The sequence below is a fragment of the Oncorhynchus tshawytscha genome, unplaced genomic scaffold (assembly GCF_018296145.1).
Source record: "Oncorhynchus tshawytscha isolate Ot180627B unplaced genomic scaffold, Otsh_v2.0 Un_contig_17767_pilon_pilon, whole genome shotgun sequence".
Taxonomy (NCBI): domain Eukaryota; kingdom Metazoa; phylum Chordata; class Actinopteri; order Salmoniformes; family Salmonidae; genus Oncorhynchus; species Oncorhynchus tshawytscha.
Window position 1 is genome coordinate 4,428 of NW_024609023.1, and position 20,025 is coordinate 24,452.

The 20,025-nt window shown below is 47.3% G+C and overlaps 1 pseudogene; it reads left to right on the plus strand.

Annotated features, from left to right (window-relative positions):
• Positions 1 to 6,484: 6,484 nt before the first annotated feature.
• LOC121844121 lies at positions 6,485 to 19,888 on the plus strand (annotated as a pseudogene).
• Positions 19,889 to 20,025: the final 137 nt, after the last annotated feature.

Below are 20,025 nucleotides of genomic sequence, written 5' to 3' on the forward strand. Positions count from 1 at the left end.
TCTCTACCTCTGTCTCTCCCTGTCTCTCCCTCTGTCTCTCCCTCTTTTGCTCCCTCTTTCTCTCCCTCTGTCTCTCCCTGTCTCTCCCTCTGTCTCTCCCTCTGTCTCTCCCTCTGTCTCTCCCTGTCTTTCCCTCTGTCTCTCCCTCTGTCTCTCCCTCTGTCTCTCCCTCTGTCTCTCCCTCTTTTGCTCCCTCTTTCTCTCCCTCTGTCTCTCCCTCTGTCTCTCCCTCTGTCTCCCTGTCTTTCCCTCTGTCTCTCCCTCTGTCTCTCCCTCTGTCTCTCCCTCTGTCTCTCCCTCTGTCTCTCCCTGTCTTTCCCTCTGTCTCTCCCTCTGTCTCTCCCTCTGTCTCTCCCTCTGTCTCTCCCTCTGTCTCTCCCTCTGTCAATTCAATTCAATTCAATTCAAGGGCTTTATTGGCATGGGAAACATGTGTTAACATTGCCAAAGCAAGTGAGGTAGACAACATACAAAGTGAATATATAAAGTGAAAAACAACAAAAATTAACAGTAAACATTACACATACAGAAGTTTCAAAACAGTAAAGACATTACAAATGTCATATTATATATATATACAGTGTTCTAACAATGTACAAATGGCTAAAGGACACAAGATAAAATAAATAAGCATAAATATGGGTTGTATTTACAATGGTGTTTGTTCTTCACTGGTTGCCCTTTTCTCGTGGCAACAGGTCACAAATCTTGCTGCTGTGATGGCACACTGTGGAATTTCACCCAGTAGATATGGGAGTTTTTCAAAATTGGATTTGTTTTCAAATTCTTTGTGGATCTGTGTAATCTGAGGGAAATATGTCTCTCTAATATGGTCATACATTGGGCAGGAGGTTAGGAAGTGCAGCTCAGTTTCCACCTCATTTTGTGGGCAGTGAGCACATAGCCTGTCTTCTCTTGAGAGCCATGTCTGCCTACGGCGGCCTTTCTCAATAGCAAGGCTATGCTCACTGAGTCTGTACATAGTCAAGGCTTTCCTTAATTTTGGGTCAGTCACAGTGGTCAGGTATTCTGCCGCTGTGTACTCTCTGTGTAGGGCCAAATAGCATTCTAGTTTGCTCTGTTTTTTTGTTAATTCTTTCCAATGTGTTAAGTAGTTATCTTTTTGTTTTCTCATAATTTGGTTGGGTCTAATTGTGCTGCTGTCCTGGGGCTCTGTGGGTGTGTGTTTGTGTTTGTGAACAGAGCCCCAGGACCAGCTTGCTTAGGGGACTCTTCTCCAGGTTCATCTCTCTGTAGGTGATGGCTTTGTTATGGAAGGTTTGTGAATCGCTTCCTTTTAGGTGGTTGTAGAATTTAACAGCTCTTTTCTGGATTTTGATAATTAGTGGGTATCGGCCTAATTCTGCTCTGCATGCATTATTTGGTGTTCTACGTTGTACACGGAGGATATTTTTGCAGAATTCTGCGTGCAGAGTCTCAATTTGGTGTTTGTCCCATTTTGTGAAGTCTTGGTTGGTGAGCGGACCCCAGACCTCACAACCATAAAGGGCAATGGGCTCTATGACTGATTCAAGTATTTTTAGCCAGATCCTAATTGGTATGTTGAAATTTATGTTTCTTTTGATGGCATAGAATGCCCTTCTTGCCTTGTCTCTCAGATCGTTCACAGCTTTGTGGAAGTTACCTGTGGTGCTGATGTTTAGGCCAAGGTATGTATAGTTTTTGTGTGCTCTAGGGCAACAGTGTCTAGATGGAATTTGTATTTGTGGTCCTGGTGACTGGACCTTTTTGGAACACCATTATTTTGGTCTTACTGAGATTTACTGTCAGGGCCCAGGTCTGACAGAATCTGTGCATAAGATCTAGGTGCTGCTGTAGGCCCTCCTTGGTTGGTGACAGAAGCACCAGATCATCAGCAAACAGCAGACATTTGACTTCGGATTCTAGCAGGGGAGGCCGGGTGCTGCAGACTTTTCTAGTGCCCTCGCCAATTCGTTGATATATATGTTGAAGAGGGTGGGGCTTAAGCTGCATCCCTGTCTAACCCCACGACCCTGTGTGAAGAAATGTGTGTGTTTTTGCCAATTTTAACCGCACACTTGTTGTTTGTGTACATGGATTTTATAATGTCGTATGTTTTACCCCCAACACCACTTTCCATCAGTTTGTATAGCAGACCCTCATGCCAGATTGAGTCGAAGGCTTTTTTGAAATCAACAAAGCATGAGAAGACTTTGCCTTTGTTTTGGTTTGTTTGATTGTCAATTAGGGTGTGCAGGGTGAATACATGGTCTGTTGTACGGTAATTTGGTAAAAAGCCAATTTGACATTTGCTCAGTACATTGTTTTCATTGAGGAAATGTACGAGTCTGCTGTTAATAATAATGCAGAGGATTTTCCCAAGGTTACTGTTGACACATATTCCACGGTAGTTATTGGGGTCAAATTTGTCTCCACTTTTGTGGATTGGGGTGATCAGTCCTTGGTTCCAAATATTGGGGAAGATGCCAGAGCTAAGTATGATGTTAAAGAGTTTTAGTATAGCCAATTGGAATTTGTTGTCTGTATATTTGATCATTTCATTGAGGATACCATCAACACCACAGGCCTTTTTGGGTTGGAGGGTTTTTATTTTGTCCTGTAACTCGTTCAAGGTAATTGGAGAATCCAGTGGGTTCTGGTAGTCTTTAATAGTTGATTCTAAGATCTGTATTTGATCATGTATATGTTTTTGCTCTTTATTCTTTGTTATAGAGCCAAAGAGATTGGAGAAGTGGTTTACCCATACATCTCCATTTTGGATAGATAATTCTTCGTGTTGTTGTTTGTTTAGTGTTTTCCAATTTTCCCAGAAGTGGTTAGAGTCTATGGATTCTTCAATTGCATTGAGCTGATTTCTGACATGCTGTTCCTTCTTTTTCCGTAGTGTATTTCTGTATTGTTTTAGTGATTCACCATAGTGAAGGCGTAGACTCAGGTTTTCCGGGTCTCTATGTTTTTGGTTGGACAGGTTTCTCAATTTCTTTCTTAGATTTTTGCATTCTTCATCAAACCATTTGTCATTATTGTTAATTTTCTTCGGTTTTCTATTTGAGATTTTTAGATTTGATAGGGAAGCTGAGAGGTCAAATATACTGTTAAGATTTTCTACTGCCAAGTTTACACCTTCACTATTACAGTGGAACGTTTTACCCAGGAAATTGTCTAAGAGGGATTGAATTTGTTGTTGCCTAATTGTTTTTTGGTAGGTTTCCAAACTGCATTCCTTCCATCTATAGCATTTCTTAATGTTACTCAGTTCCTTTGGCTTTGATGCCTCATGATTGAGTATTGCTCTGTTTAAGTAGACTGTGATTTTGCTGTGGTCTGATAGGGGTGTCAGTGGGCTGACTGTGAACGCTCTAAGAGACTCTGGGTTGAGGTCAGTGATAAAGTAGTCTACAGTACTACTGCCAAGAGATGAGCTATAGGTGTACCTACCATAGGAGTCCCCTCGAAGCCTACCGTTGACTATGTACATACCCAGCGTGCGACAGAGCTGCAGGAGTTGTGACCCGTTTTTGTTGGTTATGTTGTCATAGTTGTGCCTAGGGGGGCATATGGGGGAGGGAATGCTGTCACCTCCAGGCAGGTGTTTGTCCCCCTGTGTGCTGAGGGTGTCAGGTTCTTGTCCGGTTCTGGCATTTAGGTCACCACAGACTAGTACATGTCCCTGGGCCTGGAAATTATTGATTTCCCCCTCCAGGATGGAGAAGCTGTCTTCATTAAAATATGGGGATTCTAGTGGGGGATATAGGTAGCACACAGGAGGACATTTTTCTCTGTTAGGATAATTTCTTTTTGAATTTCTAGCCAAATGTAGAATGTTCCTGTTTTGATTAATTTAATGGAGTGAGTTAGGTCTGCTCTATACCAAATTAGCATACCCCCTGAGTCCCTTCCCTGTTTCACACCTGGTAGTTTGGTGGATGGGACTACCAGCTCTCTGTAACCTAGAGGGCAACCAGTGGGTCCATCTCCTCTATACCAGGTTTCTTGCAGGATGACAATGTCTGTATTACCGATTTCTTTGGTGAAGTCCGGGTTTCTGCTCTTTAGGCCAAAGGCAGATGACCTCAGGCCTTGGATATTCCAGGATAATATAGTGAAGGCTTTTTGTTCCATAGAGTGTCCAATGTTGTTGGTCGTGGTTTAGCCTCAGGCCAGTAAGTGTGAGCAGAGCCTGCTGAGCATCTGGTACATGCCATTGGCTTGGGCGAGTGTGAGAGTGGGGGTTGGGACTGTTTGCCCGCTCACTACCTGGGCGTATGTGTGGCTTCCATGTTGAGGCCCTCTTTGCGGGGGTGGGGTGCATGGGGTGGGCAGGAGTGGCATAGGTCTGATCTGAGGGGGCCTAAATGGAGTGTGGGCATGGTTGACGTGGGGGGTGTTGATTGGTTGGGGTGGGGGTGTGGATGTGTCTGGGTGTACTGTGGTCTGGATGTAATTCCTCTTGGCGTGGGTCCTCTATGTGTAGGTCCAGGGGAGGTCCTGCAGATCTGGGAGGGTGTCTCGCTGGTCTGGGTGGGGTGTCTATTGATCTGTTGCTCCTGTGTAGAGTGTTGGGGATACGTTTGAGAGCGATGTCCTTTAGAGTCCGGGCAAAGGTGGGCACTGCTGCCTTGTAGAGGTGGACCTGGTCATAGAGGCTGTTCAAGTCCAGGGTGGAGTGGTGGGCCAGGAAAACGTTTGGTTTTGAGGCACAGTCACGGGAAATACTTGCATTTACCCGCTGTATTGTGGCGGGGTGGAAGTCTTTTCGTGGTAGCAGGGTGGAGATAACCACTTGTGCGTTGGGGAAAGTGTCTTTCCCTCTGTCTCTCCCTCTGTCTCTCCCTCTGTCTCTCCCTCTGTCTTTCCCTCTGTCTCTCCCTCTGTCTTTCCCTCTGTCTCTCCCTCTGTCTCTCCCTCTGTCTCTCCCTCTGTCTTTCCCTCTGTCTCTCCCTCTGTCTCTCCCTCTGTCTCTACCTCTGTCTCTACCTCTGTCTCTCCCTGTCTCTCCCTCTGTCTCTCCCTCTTTTGCTCCCTCTTTCTCTCCCTCTGTCTCTCCCTGTCTCTCCCTCTGTCTCTCCCTCTGTCTCTCCCTCTGTCTCTCCCTGTCTTTCCCTCTGTCTCTCCCTGTCTTTCCCTCTGTCTCTCCCTCTGTCTCTCCCTCTGTCTCTCCCTCTGTCTCTCCCTCTGTCTCTCCCTCTGTCTTTCCCTCTGTCTCTCCCTCTGTCTTTCCCTATGTCTCTCCCTCTGTCTCTCCCTCTGTCTCTCCCTCTGTCTTTCCCTCTGTCTCTCCCTCTGTCTCTCCCTCTGTCTCTCCCTGTCTTTCCCTCTGTCTCTCCCTCTGTCTCTCCCTCTGTCTTTCCCTCTGTCTCTCCCTCTGTCTCTCCCTCTGTCTTTCCCTCTGTCTCTCCCTCTGTCTCTCCCTCTGTCTCTCCCTCTGTCTTTCCCTCTGTCTCTCCCTCTGTCTCTCCCTCTGTCTCTCCCTGTCTTTCCCTCTGTCTCTCCCTCTGTCTCTCCCTCTGTCTTTCCCTCTGTCTCTCCCTCTGTCTCTCCCTCTTTCGCTCCCTCTGTCTCTCCCTCTTTTGCTCCCTCTTTCGCTCCCTCTGTCTCTCCCTGTCTCTCCCTCTGTCTCTCCCTCTGTCTCTCCCTCTGTCTCTCCCTGTCTTTCCCTCTGTCTCTCCCTCTGTCTCTCCCTGTCTTTCCCTCTGTCTCTCCCTCTGTCTTTCCCTCTGTCTCTCCCTGTCTCTCCCTCTGTCTCTCCCTCTGTCTCTCCCTCTGTCTCTCCCTGTCTTTCCCTCTGTCTCTCCCTCTTTCGCTCCCTCTGTCTCTCCCTCTGTCTCTCCCTCTGTCTCTCCCTCTTTCGCTCCCTCTGTCTCTCCCTCTGTCTCTCCCTCTGTCTCCCTCTGTCTCTCTCTGTCTCTCCCTGTCTCTCTCTCTGTCTTTCTCTCTGTCTTTCTCTCTGTCTTTCTCTCTGTCTCTCCCTGTCTCTCTGTCTTTCTCTCTGTCTCTCCCTCTGTCTCCCTCTCTATCTCTCTCTCTGTCTTTCTCTCTGTCTTTCTCTCTGTCTCTCTGTCTCTCCCTGTCTCTCCCTGTTTCTCTGTCTTTCTCTCTGTCTTTCTCTCTGTCTCTCTGTCTTTCTCTCTGTCTTTCTCTCTGTCTGTCTCTCTGTCTCTCTGTCTCTCTGTCTTTCTCTCTGTTTCTCTCTCTGTCTTTCTCTCTGTCTTTCTCTCTGTCTTTCTCTCTGTCTCTCTGTCTCTCCCTGTCTCTCCCTGTTTCTCTGTCTCTCCCTCTGTCTCCCTCTCTATCTCTCTCTCTGTCTTTCTCTGTCTCTCCGTTGCCCCCTGTCTTTACCATGTTAACTACTGTAAATGTTTTTTTGTGTGTGTGTGTGTGTGTGTGTGTGTGTGTGTGTGTGTGTGTGTGTGTGTGTGTGTGTGTGTGTGTGTGTGTGTGTGTGTGTGTGTGTGTGTGTCTCTCTGTGGGTCCTGTATAGGTTCTCTTGGGGAGGTGAATGCAGGTCTCAGCACCACCCAGGTGGTGGTCAGGAGCTGAAGGCCAGTGCCAGTGTCCAGGACCAGATGCACTTCCTGGAAGAGGCACAGCCATACCGGTCAGAACTACAACAATATGGATCTCATACCCTGTATACCCCACCCTTTGCATCCAGTACAATTCATTAATGAATTAATCAATCAATTGGTGAATGAATGAATGCCTGGTCATCCTGCTACCTCTTTCCATGTGCTCTGACTGTAAGTTCACTATAAACTATGACAGTAAACGTGACTGTTGAACTATGACCCATCTCCTCTACCTCCCCCTTCCCCCAGTGCCCTCCAGAACCCAGCCCTCCTGCAGTGCCTGGCACAGTGCTCAGAGGTTACACCCTATCTACTGGTCATGGAGTTCTGTCCTCTGGTGAGAGAAACATCCCCTAGCCCCCTAACCCCTAAACCCTAACCCCTATCTCAGAGGTTACACCCTATCTACTGGTCATGGAGTTCTGTCCTCTGGTGAGAGAAATCTCCCCTAGCCCCTAACCCCTAAACCCTAACCCCTATCTCAGAGGTTACACCCTATCTACTGGTCATGGAGTTCTGTCCTCTGGTGAGAGAAACATCCCCTAGCCCCCTAACCCCCTAAACCCTAACCCCTATCTCAGAGGTTACACCCTATCTACTGGTCATGGAGTTCTGTCCTCTGGTGAGAGAAACCTCCCCTAGCCCCCTAACCCCTAAACCCTAACCCCTATCTCAGAGGTTACACCCTATCTACTGGTCATGGAGTTCTGTCCTCTGGTGAGAGAAATCTCCCTAGCCCCCTAACCCCTAAACCCTAACCCCTATCTCAGAGGTTACACCCTATCTACTGGTCATGGAGTTCTGTCCTCTGGTGAGAGAAACCTCCCTAGCCCCCTAACCCCCTAAACCCTAACCCCTATCTCAGAGGTTACACCCTATCTACTGGTCATGGAGTTCTGTCCTCTGGTGAGAGAAACCTCCCTAGCCCCCTAACCCCTAACCCCTATCTCAGAGGTTACACCCTATCTACTGGTCATGGAGTTCTGTCCTCTGGTGAGAGAAACCTCCCCTAGCCCCCTAACCCCTAAACCCTAACCCCTATCTCAGAGGTTACACCCTATCTACTGGTCATGGAGTTCTGTCCTCTGGTGAGAGAAACCTCCCCTAGCCCCCTAACCCTCTAAACCCTAACCCCTATCTCAGAGGTCACAACCACCTTCTATATGGAGTTATCTGGTGAGATGGATACTTGCTCCCCCTGTTGGTGGAATACAGTACTATTACAGCCAGGGACAATCTGCTCTCTACCCTTTCCTCTGGGTTTGCAGAAGGGTCTGAGCTTCCACCATATTGATTACACCCTTACGGATCAGAGTTTCCACCATACTGCTAACACCTTACGGATCAGAGTTTCCACCATACAGATCAGAGTTTCCACCATACAGATCAGAGTTTCCACCATACTGCTAACACCTTACGGATCAGAGTTTCCACCATACAGATCAGAGTTTCCACCATACAGATCAGAGTTTCCACCATACAGATCAGAGTTTCCACCATACAGATCAGAGTTTCCACCATACTGCTAACACCTTACAGATCAGAGTTTCCACCATACAGATCAGAGTTTCCACCATACTGCTAACACCTTACAGATCAGAGTTTCCACCATACTGCTAACACCTTACAGATCAGAGTTTCCACCATACAGATCAGAGTTTCCACCATACAGATCAGAGTTTCCACCATACTGCTAACACCATACAGATCAGAGTTTCCACCATACTGCTAACACCTTACGGATCAGAGTTTCCACCATACAGATCAGAGTTTCTACCATACTGCTAACAGACATAGAAGGAGAAGTGGATGAGAGCAAGTTGTGACGGGTTATTGTACAGACATACATTACAAACATAGGTTGTGTGTCCCAAATGGCATCCTATATTCACATCTACTGCACTACTTTTGACCATGTTCGCTATATAGTGCACTGGGGAATATGGTGATATAGAGTGCCAAATCATTTTATGACATCACTTCCTGTCCTGGTCATCAGGGCGACCTGAAGAGTTACCTGCGCAGCTGTCGGGCGGCTGACTCCGTGACCCCTGATCCCCTGACCCTCCAGCGAATGGCGTGCGAGATCGCCTCGGGCCTGCTGCACCTGCACAAGCACAACTTCATTCACAGGTGGGTTAGTGGACACCTGCACAAGCACAACTTCATTCACAGGTGGGTTAGTGGACACCTGCACAAATACAACTTCATTCACAGGTGGGTTAGTGGACACCTTCACAAGCACAACTTCATTCACAGGTGGGTTAGTGGACACCTGCACAAATACAACTTCATTCACAGGTGGGTTAGTGGACACCTTCACAAGCACAACTTCATTCACAGGTGGGTTAGTGGACACCTGCACAAATACAACTTCATTCACAGGTGGGTTAGTAGACACCTTCACAAATACAACTTCATTCACAGGTGGGTTAGTGGACACCTGCACAAATACAACTTCATTCACAGGTGGGTTAGTAGACACCTTCACAAATACAACTTCATTCACAGGTGGGTTAGTGGACACCTGCACAAATACAACTTCATTCACAGGTGGGTTAGTAGACACCTGCACAAATACAACTTCATTCACAGGTGGGTTAGTAGACACCTTCACAAATACAACTTCATTCACAGGTGGGTTAGTGGACACCTGCACAAATACAACTTCATTCACAGGTGGGTTAGTAGACACCTTCACAAATACAACTTCATTCACAGGTGGGTTAGTAGACACCTTCACAAATACAACTTCATTCACAGGTGGGTTAGTGGACACCTGCACAAATACAACTTCATTCACAGGTGGGTTAGTAGACACCTGCACAAATACAACTTCATTCACAGGTGGGTTAGTGGACACCTGCACAAACACAACTTCATTCACAGGTGGGTTAGTGGACACCTGCACAAGCACAACTTCATTCACAGGTGGGTTAGTGGACACCTGCACAAATACAACTTCATTCACAGGTGGGTTAGTGGACACCTGCACAAATACAACTTCATTCACAGGTGGGTTAGTGGACACCTGCACAAACACAACTTCATTCACAGGTGGGTTAGTGGACACCTGCACAAGCACAACTTCATTCACAGGTGGGTTAGTGGACACCTGCACAAATACAACTTCATTCACAGGTGGGTTAGTGGACACCTGCACAAATACAACTTCATTCACAGGTGGGTTAGTGGACACCTGCACAAATACAACTTCATTCACAGGTGGGTTAGTGGACACCTGCACAAATACAACTTCATTCACAGGTGGGTTAGTGGACACCTGCACAAATACAACTTCATTCACAGGTGGGTTAGTGGACACCTGCACAAGCACAACTTCATTCACAGGTGGGTTAGTGGACACCTGCACAAATACAACTTCATTCACAGGTGGGTTAGTGGACACCTGCACAAATACAACTTCATTCACAGGTGGGTTAGTGGACACCTGCACAAATACAACTTCATTCACAGGTGGGTTAGTGGACACCTGCACAAATACAACTTCATTCACAGGTGGGTTAGTAGACACCTTCACAAATACAACTTCATTCACAGGTGGGTTAGTGGACACCTGCACAAATACAACTTCATTCACAGGTGGGTTAGTAGACACCTGCACAAATACAACTTCATTCACAGGTGGGTTAGTAGACACCTTCACAAATACAACTTCATTCACAGGTGGGTTAGTGGACACCTGCACAAATACAACTTCATTCACAGGTGGGTTAGTAGACACCTTCACAAATACAACTTCATTCACAGGTGGGTTAGTAGACACCTTCACAAATACAACTTCATTCACAGGTGGGTTAGTGGACACCTGCACAAATACAACTTCATTCACAGGTGGGTTAGTAGACACCTGCACAAATACAACTTCATTCACAGGTGGGTTAGTGGACACCTGCACAAACACAACTTCATTCACAGGTGGGTTAGTGGACACCTGCACAAGCACAACTTCATTCACAGGTGGGTTAGTGGACACCTGCACAAATACAACTTCATTCACAGGTGGGTTAGTGGACACCTGCACAAATACAACTTCATTCACAGGTGGGTTAGTGGACACCTGCACAAACACAACTTCATTCACAGGTGGGTTAGTGGACACCTGCACAAGCACAACTTCATTCACAGGTGGGTTAGTGGACACCTGCACAAATACAACTTCATTCACAGGTGGGTTAGTGGACACCTGCACAAATACAACTTCATTCACAGGTGGGTTAGTGGACACCTGCACAAATACAACTTCATTCACAGGTGGGTTAGTGGACACCTGCACAAATACAACTTCATTCACAGGTGGGTTAGTGGACACCTGCACAAATACAACTTCATTCACAGGTGGGTTAGTGGACACCTGCACAAGCACAACTTCATTCACAGGTGGGTTAGTGGACACCTGCACAAATACAACTTCATTCACAGGTGGGTTAGTGGACACCTGCACAAATACAACTTCATTCACAGGTGGGTTAGTGGACACCTGCACAAATACAACTTCATTCACAGGTGGGTTAGTGGACACCTGCACAAATACAACTTCATTCACAGGTGGGTTAGTAGACACCTGCACAAACACAACTTCATTCACAGGTGGGTTAGTAGACACCTGCACAAATACAACTTCATTCACAGGTGGGTTAGTAGACACCTTCACAAGCACAACTTCATTCACAGGTGGGTTAGTGGACACCTGCACAAATACAACTTCATTCACAGGTGGGTTAGTGGACACCTTCACAAACACAACTTCATTCACAGGTGGGTTAGTGGACACCTGCACAAATACAACTTCATTCACAGGTGGGTTAGTAGACACCTGCACAAATACAACTTCATTCACAGGTGGGTTAGTGGACACCTGCACAAATACAACTTCATTCACAGGTGGGTTAGTGGACACCTGCACAAATACAACTTCATTCACAGGTGGGTTAGTGGACACCTGCACAAATACAACTTCATTCACAGGTGGGTTAGTGGACACCTGCACAAATACAACTTCCTTATGAACTCGAGTCCTAATGAAAGTCCTAGAACATATCAATCATTCCATAGCAATATGTTTCTGATATGTTGTAGTGAAGAGTAATGATATATACACTGTATTTACGGTAACATACATGTTGTAGTGAAGAGTAATGATATATACACTGTATTTACGGTAACATACATGTTGTAGTGAAGAGTAATGATATATACACTGTATTTACGGTAACATACATGTTGTAGGGACATAAAACCAATAAAGGGAACTGAATCGGGATGATCTGGAGGATGTTGAAGGATCTGGTCTCACTCTGACACATCCCACCCTAGATACAACTGGGACTGTGCAGCTGGTCTGTCTCCAAATTAACATGATATTGAGGATATTATGTACAATCTGTTCCTAATTACCTTACCTGTTTAAATAAATGTTAAATAAAAATATGGAAATATGTAAGGATATGACTGAAGCTGTGTTGCTCTGGCTCCCCTGCTGGTCTGTCCCGGTAACAACATCCTGGTGCTGCCTGAGTGACTCTCACCAACTCCAGCATCAGTGATTTTGTTGCCGGGGGGAACCCCTCTCTCCTTGTTACCATGGTAGCAGCCAATCATGTGCTGAGGAGCTGATGATAGGTAGAGTTAAGATCAACAAAATCTCGCTGCCTGTGTAGTAGTCAGAAATAGCTACAGAGAAAAATGAGAAATCCACGTAGCTACGTGTGCAGTCATACCAGTGAATTACACCCGTACTTTATGCTATTGAGTGGTAAATGTTGTGAAGCATCGTGTTTTCCTGTGGTAACAATACATTCAATAACAATGATTGAATGGTTTATTGTGATACGATATTACTGCAGTCAGAGTATTACATATGGTTTAGTCTGGTCTGGTGACTGGGTGGCAGGTAGCCAAGCGGTTAACAGCGTTGGGCCAGTAACTGAAAGGTTGCTGGTTTGAATCTCTGAGCAGACTAGGTGAAAAATCTGACGATGTGCCCTTGAGCAAGGTACTTAACCCTAAATGCTGCTGTAAGTCTCTCTGGATAACAGCGTCTGCTAAATGGCTATAATGTAACAATGTGATGAACTGTTCCTCCCTCTCCTCTTTACAGTGACCTGGCCTTAAGGAACTGCCTTCTGACCTCAGAGAGGACAGTAAAGATAGGAGACTATGGCCTCTCACACAGCAGATACAAGGTGAGCCTACAGTATTAACCAGTCTTGGTGAGTCTACAGTATTAACCAGTCTTGGTGAGTCTACAGTAATAAACCAGTCTTGATGAGTCTACAGTAATAAACCAGTCTTGTTGAGTCTACAGTATTAACCAGTCTTGGTGAGTCTACAGTAATAAACCAGTCTTGGTGAGTCTACAGTAATAAACCAGTCTTGGTGAGTCTACAGTAATAAACCAGTCTTGGTGAGTCTACAGTAATAAACCAGTCTTGGTGAGTCTACAGTAATAAACCAGTCTTGGTGAGTCTACAGTAATAAACCAGTCTTGGTTATATTGTATGATGTATATTTCTACATACTGAATAGGGGGTGGGACAGAAGAATAGTTTCCATTGTAACAGACAGACGATAAAGTAGTATTTCCATCTAATGATTCTGCTGTATTCTACTCTGTAGGATGACTACTTTGTGACTCCAGACCAGATCTGGGTGCCGCTGCGTTGGATCGCCCCAGAGCTCATAGACGAGGTGCATGGTAACCTACTAGTGGTGGACCAGACTAAGGACAGCAACGTCTGGTGAGCAGGGGAGGGTCAGGGGTTCAGGGTGTAGGAATGAATGGTGTCAGCACCATACACTATGGTTGACTCAGCCCCTACGGTGTTATTGTTAAGGTCAACGACACAGCTCTTCAACCAAACCTAGCCTGATCCCAGATTTGACTTATGGTGTTATTGATACAGCTCTTCAACCAAACCTAGCCTGATCCCAGATTTGACTTATGGTGTTATTGATACAGCTCTTCAACCAAACCTAGCCTGATCCCAGATTTGACTTATGGTGTTATTGATACAGCTCTTCAACCAAACCTAGCCTGATCCCAGATTTGACTTATGGTGTTATTGATACAGCTCTTCAACCAAACCTAGCCTGATCCCAGATTTGACTTATGGTGTTATTGATACAGCTCTTCAACCAAACCTAGCCTGATCCCAGATTTGACTTATGGTGTTATTGATACAACTCTTCAACCAAACCTAGCCTGGTCCCAGATTTGACTTATGGTGTTATTGATACAGCTCTTCAACCAAACCTAGCCTGATCCCAGATTTGACTTATGGTGTTCCAGATTGATGACAACTCTTCAACCACAGCTAGCCTGGTCCCAGATTTGACTTATGGTGTTATTGATATCTGAAACTCTTCATCAGTTTGTGCTCTTTCAAACCTAGCTCTGGTCCCAGATCATGGGTTTGTGCTCGTTTTCTCTGGGAGTGACTATCGAAGATGCTCATGGGTTTGTCTCTGTTCTAGGTCTCTGGGAGTGATTATCTGAAGATGTTACTTCATGGGTTTGTCACGTTCTAGGTCTCTGGGAGTGACTATCTGAAGATGTTACTTCATGGGTTTGTCTCTGTTCTAGGTCTCTGGGAGTGACTATCTGAAGATGTTACTTCATGGGTTTGTCTCCGTTCTAGGTCTCTGGGAGTGACTATCTGAAGATGTTACTTCATGGGTTTGTCTCTGTTCTAGGTCTCTGGGAGTGACTATCTGAAGATGTTACTTCATGGGTTTGTCTCTGTTCTAGGTCTCTGGGAGTGACTATCTGAAGATGTTACTTCATGGGTTTGTCTCTGTTCTAGGTCTCTGGGAGTGACTATCTGAAGATGTTACTTCATGGGTTTGTCTCTGTTCTAGGTCTCTGGGAGTGATTATCTGAAGATGTTACTTCATGGGTTTGTCTCTGTTCTAGGTCTCTGGGAGTGATTATCTGAAGATGTTACTTCATGGGTTTGTCTCTGTTCTAGGTCTCTGGGAGTGACTATCTGGGAGTTGTTTGAGTTGGGGAACCAGCCGTACAGACACTACACTGACAGACAGGTCCTGACATATGCTGTGAAGGAACAGCAGCTCAAACTAACCAGGCCCCGGCTCAAAGTACCCCTGGCTGAGCGCTGGTGAGTACACACACACAGATACACACACACACACACAACACAGATACACACACACACACACACAAACACACACGCATGCACACATACACACACACACACAGATACACACACACACACACACACACACACACACACAAACACACACGTGCATGCACACATACACACACACAGATACACACACACACACAAACACACACGTGCATGCACACATACACACACACAGATACACACACACACACACAAACACACACGCATGCACACATACACACACACAGCACACATACACACACACAGATACACACACACACACACAAACACACACGTGCATGCACACATACACACACACAGATACACACACACACACAAACACACACGTGCATGCACACATACACACACACAGATACACACACACACACACACGCGCATGCACACATACACACACACAGATACACACACACACACACAAACGCGCATGCACACATACACACACACAGATACACACACGCACACACAAACACACACACGCATGCACACATACACACACACAGATACACACACACACACACACAAACGCGCATGCACACATACACACACAAATGCATAAATGCACTAATGCGCACACGGGCGCCTACACAGGATACACCACAATCCTTTGGTCTGTAACCAATCATTAGTACTCCCTATCCTCATATCAACCAATCAATGCCTTTTATACTGGCGCACGAACCAACCATTAGTCTTCTTCTCCTGACATGGTTGTAATCAATACCTTATTAACCTGGCTATGAGCTTCTCATTTGGTCAGCACCATATAATACATATTTCTGGCATCTCACACATACAGTACACAACACCTACAGTGGGGAGAACAAGTATTTGATACACTGCCGATTTTGCAGGTTTTCCTACTTACAAAGCATGTAGAGGTCTGTTATCATAGGTACACTTCAACTGTGAGAGACGGAATCTAAAACAAAAATCCAGAAAATCACATTGTGTGATTTTTAAGTAATTAATTTGCATTTTATTGCTTGACATAAGTATTTGATACATCAGAAAAGCAGAACTTAATATTTGGTACAGAAACCTTTGTTTGCAATTACAGAGATCATACGTTTCCTGTAGTTCTTGACCAGGTTTGCACACACTGCAGCAGGGATTTTGGCACACTCCTCCATACAGACCTTCTCTAGATCCTTCATGTTTCGGGGCTGTCGCTGGGCAATATGGACTTTCAGCTCCCTCCAAAGATTTTCTATTGGGTTCAGGTCTGGAGACTGGCTAGGCCACTCCATGACCTTGAGATGCTTCTTACGGAGCCACTCATTAGTTGCCCTGGCTGTGTGTTTCGGGTCGTTGTCATGCTGGAAGACTCAGCCACGACCCATCTTCAATGCTCTTACTGAGGGAAGGAGGTTGTTGGCCAAGATCTCGCGAGACATGGCCCCATCCATCCTCCCCTCAATAAGGTGCAGTAGTCTTGTCCCCTTTGCAGAAAAGCATCCCCAAATAATGATGTTTCCTCCTCCATGCTTCATGGTTGGGATGGTGTTCTTGGGGTTGTACTCATCCTTCTTCTTCCCCAAACACGGCGAGTGGAGTTTAGACCAAAAAGCTCTATTTGTGTCTCATCAGACCACATGACCTTCTCCCATTCCTCCTCTGGATCATCCAGATGGTCATTGGCAAACTTCAGACGGGCCTGGACATGCGCTGGCTTGAGCAGGGGGACCTTGCGTGCGCTGCAGGATTTTAATCCATGACGGCGTAGTGTGTTACTAATGGTTTTCTTTGAGACTGTGGTCCCAGCTCTCTTCAGGTCATTGACCAGGTCCTGCCATGTAGTTCTGGGCTGTACCTCACCTTCCTCATGATCATTGATGCCCCACGAGGTGAGATCTTGCATGGAGCCCCAGACCGAGGGTGATTGACCGTCATCTTGAACGTCTTCCATTTTCTAATAATTGCGCCAACAGTTGTTGCCTTCTCACCAAGCTGCTTGCCTATTGTCCTGTAGCCCATCCCAGCCTTGTGCAGGTCTACAATTTTATCCCTGATGTCCTTACACAGCTCCCTGGTCTTGGCCATTGTGGAGAGGTTGGAGTCTGTTTGATTGAGTGTGTGGACAGGTGTCTTTTATACAGGTAACGACTTCAAACAGGTGCAGTTAATACAGGTAATGAGTGGAGAACAGGAGGACTTCTTAAAGAGAAACTAACAGGTCTGTGAGAGCCGGAATTCTTACTGGTTGCTAGGTGATCAAATTCTTATGTCATGCAATAAAATGCAAATGAATGACTTATAAATCATCCAATGTGACTTTCTGGATTTTTGTTTTAGATTCCGTCTCTCACAGTTGAAGTGTTCCTATGATAAAAATTACAGACCTCTACATGCTTTGTAAGTAGGAAAACCTGCAAAATGTCAGTGTATCAAATACTTGTTCTCCCCACTGTATGTATTCATCCTTCTCTGGATGTCTGGCAAATAGTGTTCCTTTTATCAAGCATGTTACTCATTTAAAACCCACTGCGTATTGAACGCAGACACAGACACCTTCCTATATGCTGACCAATCTTTCCAATCACAGTTTCTGTCCCTGGCTTGTATATATTCTCGTCAAATTGTAAGACTGGCGGCCAGAAACAGCTGACGAAGGACTTCCTCATCATATTGCTGTTTTCTAAATCAATTCCATGGTAGCTGCCTCATTTCAGTGTGATAAAGCAATTTTTCATAATAAATGGAATATTGATGAACCTCCAGAATTACAGAGTAACTCCCTCCCTCCTCCCTCCCTCCCTCCCTCCCTCCCTCCCTCCCTCCCCCTCCCTGTCGCTCCCCCTCACCCCTCCTCCCTCTCTCTCTCCCCACATCCCTCCCTCTCTCTGTCCCCCCCCCAGGTATGAAGTGATGCAGTTCTGCTGGCTGCAGCCAGAGCAGAGACCCAACAGTGAGGAGGTACACCTCCTCCTCACCTACCTGTGTGCCAAGGGGGCCAGTGGAGTCCAGGAGGACTTTGAACAGCGCTGGAACTCCCTGAGACCCAACCTGACTGGCAGCTCCACTCACAGCCACACCGCCCCAGCCCCTCCACCACTAACTCAGACTACTGTCCCTGCCCCAGCCCGACCATCTATCCCTGGGGACGTGGAGTTGGAGCCGGCCTCCACCTCCCGCAACTCCTTCCCCCTCCTAGAACACTTCTCCCACGACAGCTTCCACTCAGACAGCGGTGACGACATCCTGACCGTGACAGAGACCAGCTATGGTGGGCTCAACTTTGAGTACAAGTGGGAGCAGGCGAGAGCCGAGCAGCCATACTGTTCCTCATCCACCAGCGGGCCTCTGGGCCAGGGCAACCCTCACTACCAGGACGTATACTACCCCGTCGGGAACACCTCCACCTCGGGCAGCTGTAAAGGGGACGGAGGGGGTGGAGGGCTTGTTCTGGGGGTCTCCCCATCCTACTACGAGTCCGACCACTCCGGATCGGGGTCAGGGTCGGGGGTAGGGGTGGTGCCGGTGTTGAGCGCTCACAGCCCTTCGGTCGGCAGTGAGTACTACATCCGTATTGAGGAGCCGGTGGAGTGTAATATCAACCTGGATGATAGTGTGGTTGACTACAGCCCTGGGTTGGAGGCTGAGGATGGCAGCCTCTCCTCAGGGAGCAGAACCCCACAGCCCCAGTCCCAGTCCCAGTCCCAGCCCAGTGCCTACTGGTCAGCAGCAGCAGGCGACAGCAGTGGGGGTAAACACAGTACCCATGACTCTGACAATAGCCCGGCCTTGTCCCTGACCATGGAGCCTCTCCTGAGACAGACAGCCAGCACAGCCAGTCCCGTGGAGCTGGGGCGGTCCCACCAGTACTTCTCACCCAATCAGAGACAGGCTTTCTACTGTGAACAGTCGCCCATTCGAGAGACGTGTTGCCAATCACCAGAGGACACGCCCATAATGTCCCAGCTGAACCTGCATCATCCAATGGGGAGGCTGGAAACCCCTCTGGGGGTGGGGTCCTCCCACTCCCAGTGCCTGAGTAGCCCTAGTCTGGGACACTGTGACCCCTACCTCGAGGCTAGCCAAGGCTTCTCCACCACAGCCAGGAGGACGGTTAGTGAAGGCTACTATGACATGATGGGTCCCCTCAGAAAGACTCTACCCATGGCTAAACATATTAGCATTGACGTGGAGACAGGGGATGGGGGACTTTTGGTGGGGGGCAGGAGGAGAGGAGAAAGTGACACTGGGGACATCGACGATGGTGATCTCTTCTCTGAGAGAGAAGCCACCAACTGGACCTCCAACCACTCGGCCAATAACAACAGCATGACTTTTGACCTTAGGCAGACGGGCCAATCACAGGACAGCTATCTGGACCTCCATTACACCAACACCACGACACACTCCTCTACTGTAACAGGCTCGTGTAACAGTAGCAACATGTGCCAGCAGCACAGCTCCAGAGCCTTCAGCTATATGGAGGCCACAGGGAGAGAGAGCGCTGTCTGCTCTTCCTCTAGCAGACCCAATGAGGGCAGTAGTGCTACTACATATAGTCACCTGTGTCACGGAGCTAGAGATAAACCTGTGTGTCTCTCAGACCACTCTACCCTAGATCATCTCAGAGGTGTTGCTGTTGACTCTCTCTCCAGCTCCTCTGTTGCTGTCAAGTGTGTTAACCTCAAAGGTGGTGTAAAGGACGGCGTCCCCACCACCAAAACTACAACTACGGTGTCTGTAGAGGGACACAGTAAAAACCCATCTCTGATTACAGGAGAGAGGAAATTCTCCCTTCCCAAGATGATCCCAGGACCAGGCTGTATCCAATCTCCGTCCACATACATGGAGCTTGACACTCGCACAGGCCTCAGCACTAAGGCAGTCCTGACAGAGAAGCAGGGGGGTAATGTCTGGGAGACACCTTCATATGTTAAAGACAGAGGTCCAGTGGAGGTGATGTCTGGTGGTGTGGGGAGAGGAGGCTGGGGATGGGGCTGGCCCACCCTGAAGGGGTACTGCTAGAGCCGGTCGGGTCCTTGTTTGAGGCTAGCAGAGGGCTGGACAGTGGGTTGGAGATGGCCGGTCATTCCAGCATCAGCCTAGTGGACATCAGCAACTGTAGCTACGACGATGAGGACGATGACATAACGGATATCACTTCTGGAATTTTGGCCGACTACTCCCTGGACTATGCTGACGAGGTAGGAGACGATCTAAGCCCCGCCCACCACCCCGACGGACGCTCCCTGCAGAACCCGGTGGGAACCCCCGACTCCGTGGACACCCTGGACATGCTGTCGCTGTCATTG